The sequence below is a fragment of the Elephantulus edwardii genome, unplaced genomic scaffold, assembly GCF_000299155.1.
Source record: "Elephantulus edwardii isolate Elephantulus edwardi_28Jun2011 unplaced genomic scaffold, EleEdw1.0 scaffold00061, whole genome shotgun sequence".
In the NCBI taxonomy this organism is placed as follows: Eukaryota; Metazoa; Chordata; class Mammalia; order Macroscelidea; family Macroscelididae; genus Elephantulus; species Elephantulus edwardii.
This window is the reverse complement of record NW_006399811.1, coordinates 7,570,388-7,578,831: the sequence shown is the minus strand read 5'-3', so window position 1 is coordinate 7,578,831 and position 8,444 is coordinate 7,570,388.

Sequence of the window (8,444 nt, the reverse complement as noted above, 5' to 3'; positions counted from 1 at the left end):
AGGGTGCAACAATGAATGAATGGAATTCCAAAATCTCTGTAGATGTTCATTGAAATGAAAAATAAACAAACTAAATTAATAAAAAAAAATGGGATTTTTCAAACTTCAGATTGAGACAGAAAATTGCCAGCCATGCCTCAGACCTTAGCTGCCCTCACTGTCATTCTTCCCCAGGAAGGTCTTCTCCCTGGCTTTCTAACTTGGGGCTAGAATGAATATACAGTTCTGGTTAGCATTAGACTTGCTTGTGGACACTCTGCTTTCCTGAATGGGAAGTTCAGGCCTGCAAACTCCAGATGGGAAATCTTACTGTGATCAAGAAAAGCTTATTTACAAGTTCTGTGCTGGTAAATCTTCCCCAAGAGTCCAGTCAGCCGGTCCTCCCTGCAGAGTTTAGGCTTGTCAGCCCCACAAACACACAAGTCAATTCCTTATAATAAATCTCTTCATACACCGATGCGCACATACACACCCATACAGAGAGAGATGCAGAGATGGTACTGGTTCTGTTCCTTTGGAGAATCTCATTGATAGAGTACTTTACGCTGGAAGTCTTCATTGGCAGCTAGATCTCAAGAGGATGAGCTCCAATGCACCACAACATGTTAAAACCAAGCTTACTTTTGTTGAGGCAATTCTGACTCATATGACCTACTGAGTAGGGAGTTGTGCTGTTAAACTGAAGGTGGCCAGTTCAAACCCACCAACTATCACCCAGGAGAAAGATGGGTGCTCTCATTTCTTTCAATCTACAACCTCTGAAACCTATCAGAGGGTCAGCTTTGAGTCCTTTCTGGCTCAAACACAATGACTTTTTTTTTAGTGACCCTATTAGAACAGGGTCGGATTGCATGTAGACTTCCAAGGCTGCCTCATCTCCCTCTAGCACAGTGGCTGGTGGATTTGAATGACTCACCTTTTAGTTAGCAGTCCCATACTTAACCCAGTGTGTCACCAGAGCTCCTAAAACCTACCAAGCCTCTGCTGAAGTCATGTTTGCTAATGTGCTATTCATTGACTTAAGCATGTTGCCGATCCAAGTTGGGAATACATGTGGGAGAGAATGACAAGAAGGCAAATACTGGGAGGTCTGCTCATTTGAAGATTGTTACCAAAATAGTTTACCCCTTTCTAAGCTTCAGTTTCTCTCTGTGTTCAATGAGGATGTTAATGGTGGTTGTTGTTGTTGTTATGTGCCATTGAGTTGTTTGCAACTCTAGCAACCCTATGTACAACAGCCCTAAACTCTGCTTTGTCCTGTGCCAATCGCACTGCCTCTGATGCACCCATCCCGATTACCCCAGTCACTGAATCAATCCACCTCATAGAAGGTCTTCCCCTCTTGCACAGTCCCTCTACCTTCCCAAGCATGATGTCCCTCTCTAAACACAGGTCCCTCCTTACAACATGTCCAAAGTATATCAGATGAAGACCCAGAATCCTTGCCTCCAAGGAGCAGCCTGGTTTAACCCTCTCCAGGATGAATCTGTTTGTTTTCTTGACAGTCCATGGTAAGAGTCCATTCAATACTCTTCTCCAGCACCAAAGCTAAAGGCATCAATTCTCCTTCTGTCCTCCCTAGTCATTGTCCAACTCTCTGATGCATAACAAGTTATTGCAAAGACCATAGCCTGTATCAGACGCACCTTAGTCTCCAGAGTGACACCGTTGCTCTTCAGTACCCTGGAGAGGTCCCTAACAGCAGACTTCCCCATCGCAATACGTTTTTTTATTTCCTGGCTGCTGGTGCCAAGAGTCTTGACCATGGAGCCAAGCAAACTAAAGTTGTTAACAATCTCAATCTCTTCACTGTCCATCCAGTGGTGAGAATCTTTCTCTTCTTGACATTGAGGCTCAATCCATACTGGAGGCTCCAGTCCTTGATTCTCTGCAGCAAGCATTTCAGGTCCTCCTCAGTTTTAGCAAGCAGAGTTATCCTTTGCATAACGCAGACTGTTAAAAGATCTTCCACCAGTTCTGATGCCACACTTCTCCTCATAGAGCCCAGCCTCTCGGATAATCTGCTCTGCATACAGGTTGAAAAGGTATGAAGAGAGGACACATCAGTGGCGTACAACTTTCCCAATTTTGAACCATGCAGTGTTTCCCTGCTCTGTTCTGACGTCTGCCTCTTGGTCCAAGTATAGGTTTCACATTAGAATGATCAAGTGTTCTGGGATTCCCATTTTTCTCAGAGTCAGCCACAGTTTGTTATAATCCACACAGTCAAACACCTTTGCATAATCAATGAAACACAGATAGATATTCTTCTGGTATTCCCTGCTTTCAGCTAAGATCCATTTAACCTCAGCTACAATATCCCTAGTACCACGGCCCCTTCTAAACCCAGCCTGGACTTCTGGCAGTTCTCTGCCGATGTGCTGTTCCAGTCATTTTTGGATAATCTTCAGTAAAAACTTGCTTGCATGTGAAATCAGTGAGATTGTTTCATAGTTTCCACACTCTGTTGGGTCACCCTTCTTTGGGATGGGAACAAATAGAGATCTCTTCCAATCAGTTGGCCAAGTGGTTGTTCTCCAGATTTCTTGGCACAACTTGGTGAGCATGTCCAGGGTAGCATCTGTTAGCTGAAATATGTCAATTGGTATGCCATCTATTCCTGGGGCCTTGTTTTCTGCTATTTCCTTCAAAGCTGTTTGAACTTCTTCCTTCATCACCATAGGCTTTTGCTCATATATTATTTCATTAAATTCTTCTGTGTCTGCCAATTCCTTTTGATACAGTGACTCAGTATATTCTTTCCATCTTCTTTTAATACTTCCTGGATCATTTAATATTCTTCCTAAAGCATCCTTGATTATAGCAACTCGAGGTTTGAATTTGTTCTTCAGTTCCCTGAGCTTAAGAAATGCTGAACGAGTTCGGCCCTTTTGATTTTCCGACTCCAGCTCTTTGCACATTTCATTGAAATATTTTGCTTTGTCATCCCATGCTGCCTTTTGGAATCTTCTATTCAGTTCTTTAGTATCTTGAATTCTTCCTTGTGCTTTGGCTTCTCTACACTCCAGTGCAATCTTCAGAGTTTCTTCTGACATCCATTTTGGTCTTTTCTTCCTCTTCTGTCTTTGTAATGACCGTTTGCACTCTTCCTGGATGATACATTTGACATCCTCCCACAACTCATTAGGTCTTCGCTCATTTGTATTCAAGGCCTCAAACCTGTTCCTGAGATGTTTCTGAAATTTAGGTGGGATGAACTTGAAGTCATATTTTGGTTCCCATAGATTTGGTTTATTTTCCTCAGCTTCAGCTTGAACTTACATTGTGAGTTGTTGATGGTTTTTTCCACAATCAGCTCCTGGCCTAGTTTTCACAGCTGAAATTGAGCTTCTCCAGGGGTTCTTTCCGGAGATGTACTCGATCTGATTCCTATGTATACCATCAGGTGAAATCCATGTGTATAACCTGCATTTATATTTCTTATAAAACGTATTTGCAATGAATAAGTCAATGATTGTGTAAAATTCAATCATTTTATCTCCAGCTTCATTTCTGTTACCAAGTCCATGTGTTCCAACTACTGACTCTTCTTCTCTGTTCCCAACTTTTGGATTCCAGTCACCCATTATTATCAATGCATCTTGATTGCATTTTCGATTGATATCTGACTGTAAAAGTTGGTAGAAATCATCTATTTCTTCTTCTTTGGCTCTGATTGTTGGTGCATATAGCTGAATGATAGTGGTATTCACTGGACTTCCTTGTATGCGTATGGATATTATCCTGTCACTCACAATGTTGTACTTCAAGACGGATCTAGAAATTACTTTTTTGACTATGAAAGTAACTCCATTTTTCCTCATCTTTTCATCTCCAGAGTAATATATCATATGATTATCTGACTCAAAATGCCCCATGCCAGTCCATCTCATCTCTCCAATGCCTAGTATGTCAATATTTATGTGTTCCATTTCTTTCTTAACAATATCTAATTTTCCTACAATCATGGTACTTTATTAAATTTCTTGTGCAGAATAAGTGAGATAAAATATTGAAAAATGAACCAGCCAAACAAATCCCTTCGTACTGAGTCAGTCCCCAATCACAGTGACCTTCACTGGATTTCTGAAGCTGTAATCTTTGTGAGAAGTGACTGCCCATCTTTCTCCTATGGAGCTGTTGATGGATTTGAACTGCCAGCCTTTTGGTTAGCAGGCTGATAGATTTCATACCATGCCACCAGGGCTCATAAAGCACCTATCATAATACTTAGCACTTAGTAAGCGATCAAGTACTGTTTACTTTTTCATAATTAACACTGGCATAATTATTACAACATTACACTTTATCAGAGTACACAGAAATGTGAGAGTGAAGATTCAGGAGGGATCTTGAGAAAGTTGTATTTGAGCTAAGGTCTGAGAGATCCTGCTTTGGGGAACCTGGGAAATTAACTAAGGCAAGAGAAGGGCAGTCTGGGTGAGGGAAGGCTTCTTGGAGGAGGAAATGCTTCAGTCCAATATTTTCCGGCAGAGGAAACATCTGCTACAAAATTGAAGTACATGACATAATAAATCTAATGTTCCTTGAGACCAAATGTGAAGTGTTGCAACCAGGTAGCAGATGTTTTTGCTTTGGTTAAGAAGATATTTGTAGCTCAGTTCCTTCATTTGGTGAGATTATGCATTTTCCGGGAGATTGCCGTTTCAGTTGAAAAGTCCTATTCTGCTAAGTCCAAACGTGGTTGAGTAGACAGTAGAGGGACAGCTGGAGACCCTGGGTGGTATAAACAGTTAACATGCTTGACTGATGACTGAAAGGTTGAAGGTTCAACTGCTGAGAGGTGTCTTAAAAGTGAGGCTTGGTGAACTGCTTCCAAAACTTCAGCCCTAAAACTCCTGTGAGGCACAGTTCTCCTCTAATTCATGGGGTCACCAGGAGTCAGAACTGACTGGCAGCCACGAGCTATGGAAAACAGAGTTCTGAGCATCTGCACCCAAGTTGCTATCATAAGAATCAGAAGAAAGACAATCTTAATTTATGGGTTTAAGTAGGAAAATTGTTTCCTAATGGCTCATGTGACTAGGCATAAATTTAGTCTTCGAGGTGTGTGTGACCCATTTGTTAAGGGTGGGGAGGACTTATCAAGGTTGAGTGATTAAAGAGCAGAACACAGAAATATGAGCATGTTACCCTCTCCTTTCTGCAAAGTGCTGACCCGAGGTTCATTTAGCATCTCCTTCCTCCCCTGGACCATACATAATAAACCTCACTGCTGTTGTGTCTATTCTGAATAGTGGCAATACACGCCCTGCCCCATAAGGTTTCTGAGACTGTAAACCTTTACAGGAAGAACTTGTCCTATCTTTTTCTTCTGGAGCAGATTTAAACCTCCAATTTTTCAGTTAGAAACTAACATGTGACCCACTACACTAATAGAGTTCCGATAGATCAAGATATCCACTGCCTTCAAATAGATTCCAATGCACAGTTTCCTCCATCTGGTTTCTGAGACTGTAAATCTTTATGGGAGGAGACTGTTTTCTCAGGGAGCAGATGGGGGATTCAAGACATTGACCTTCTGCTTACAAGCTCCTTTCTTTTATGTGTAAGGAGCTGAAAGCTTTATAGATAGAAGAATGTTGTTCTACAATACATAATTATTCGTTTCATTGTGAAACTGACAATTGTACTTGTTGTGGAACTCCAAGGAAAAATAGGGCAGGCTATAGTGGAAAGATTAACGTACTAAAGACAGCCTGGAAACTTCGTGTTTCCAAATATTTCTATCTCAGTCACTAGCCCCAGGGTAAAATAGCAATATTAGAAATGTATTCCTAATCAACTGCAACATTCCAGAAGAAAGGCTTGGAGAGTCTGTGTTAGGAGGGGTGTAGGCAAAAGTGTGGGATTACCAGCCAAGAACCTCCTCAGCGGCTCAGTCAGGAATACTGGCAAGAAAAGGGCAACCTCCCAGGGAATTCCATCCCAGTTCTTCTTGCCCTACCCAAGAGCTATGAAGAAAATAATACATTAAAGAAGAATGAAGCCAGAATATTTGGAATTGAGAAAAGAAAGAGAACCATCAACACCAGAGTTGTCAATTTGAAAGACCGGGGGTGAGGGCTTTAGTTTGCTTGGCTCTACAATCAACACTTTTGGCACCAGCAGCTAGGAAATTAAAAGACATATTGCATTGGGAAGATCTGCTGTCAGAGACCTCTGCAAAGTATTGAAGAGCAATGATGTCAATCTGGAGACTAAATCACTTGCTATGCATCAGAGAGCTGGACAATGACTAGGGAGGATAGAAGGAGACTTGATGCCTTTGAGCTGTAGTGTTGAAGAAAAGTAGTAAATATACCATGTGTTGCTAAGAGAACAAACAGGTTTGTCCTGGAGAGGGTGAAACCAGGCTACTCCTTGAAGACAAGGATTCTGAAGTTCTGTCTGACATACTTTGGAAATGTTACAAGGAGGGACCAGTTCTTGGAGAGGGACATTATGCTTAGGAGGGTGGAGGGACAGAGCAAGAGAGGAAGACCCTTGATGAGATGGATTGACTGAGGTAATTCGGATAGGTGTGTCAAAGACAATAAGATTGGCACAGGATAGAGCAGGGTTTAGGGCTGTTGTACATAGGGTTGTTATGAGTTGTAGGTGATTTGATTACACATAACAATAACAAGAAGGGAGAGGGAGAAGAGACAAAACTATTCAATGCTATTCAACTTCTGAAAACTAACTGCCATACAGTATCTCCAATGCATAGTGACCCCATACATGTCAGATTAGAACTGTATTCTGTAGAACTTTGAATGGCTGATTTTCCAAAGTAAAGGAAAAGAAATAAATATATATCTCGCACTCCTGACTGGACTTGAGCCCAAAAGTATTCCATTTTAGCCAAGCACCTGGACCATTTGCATTATCCAGGTTATGTGGTTGTTGTTAGGCACATTGAGTAGGCTCTAACTCAAAGCAACACTGCTCCACAGAATGAAACTTTGCTTGATTCTGTGTCATGGTCACAGTCTCTGCTATGCATAAACCCTTTAAATCTATTTCATTGGAGGTCTTCTGATCTTTTATCAATTCTCTATTTTTCTAAGAGTGTTCATTAGAAGTAAGAGTGGCAAGACTTTGTCTCATATGTTATGTGTGTTTTATGTACCATCAAATTGGAACTAACTTACAATTGACTCCCTACTGGGTTTTCAGCAGCTGTAAATAGCATAGGAAGAAATTGTCCATCTTTGTCTTGTATCCTTTGAGCAACTTGGGAAGAGGTGCTTAGCATTATTACTTTTATTTCATTGGTGACATTTAACTTATACATGGGTGATTTAACCCCGCCCTAACAAATGTACATGCCTAATGGGCTCTTGTGTGTCAGGAAGGGTGAGGATGGCACAGCATAGAGCAGAGTTCAGAGCTTTTGTTCATTGGGTCACTACGAGTCGAGTCATACTCGACTCGATGGCATCTAACACCACCACCACCACCACTTATAGGTATTAACACTTGTAAGTACTGCCTCATCACAACTATGAAGAGAAAGTTTTAGGGTTATTAGGTAAAATGAAAAGCTCAACTGGCCTAGGAATTTCTTTTCTTTTTTTTTTTAGGCAGAAGAATTTCTGATGGTATCAGTTCTAAAAAGAGTTTCTTGTTGTTATGTGCCATTAAGTCATCTGCGACTCATTGTGACTCTATGTATAATAACTCTGAACCCTTCCCTGTCCTAAGCCAGTCTCACCAACTTTGACACTTAGGCTGAGGAGATGCTCAGAAAGTAGATTTGGGGAGCCAAGTAATGTTTTTGATAAGGGAGCAGTAATGAGTGGAGAAATGCCAACAATGGAGGTGAAGTAGTAATCTAGTCTAAAATGCATGTGTGTGTGTACATATGCCTGTACACAAATGTACATATGTGTGTAATCACCCCATCAGAAGCAAGTGTCATTTTCTCTATAAACTCTGAGTTTGCAGAAATACTTAGAAGACGTAAGGAGAGATTCTCGTTACCTGAGTAATCCAGGAAATGTTTATCCTGAAGAGAAGCCCAGGGTCAACTTTTCTCTGTTAGTCATGGAAACTAGCAGGAATGACTCATGGCCTTATTGCTCTTCAAAACAACTGGCTAACGCATTTCAGTAAGAGGCCAAGATAGATAAGTCACTACTTGGAACTCAATTACGCACCTCTTGGTTTCTTTATTGCTTCCTGAACTAAGTAGGGTAATTAAATGTTTTCTGTTTAATCTGTACTTGTTGAAAGAAGAAGTTGAATTAAATGCCCAAAAGAATTATGTCTCCAAGCTTCTAGCACATCTGGCTCCCTGGCCAGCTTTTTGTAGGCACTACATACTTGATGAATGAATTGGAGAAAGAATTGTCTTCAGTTGTTACTGTTGTTGTTAAGTGCCATTGAGTCGTAGATAACTCATAGCAACCCTATGAACCAGAGACCTGAACACTTGT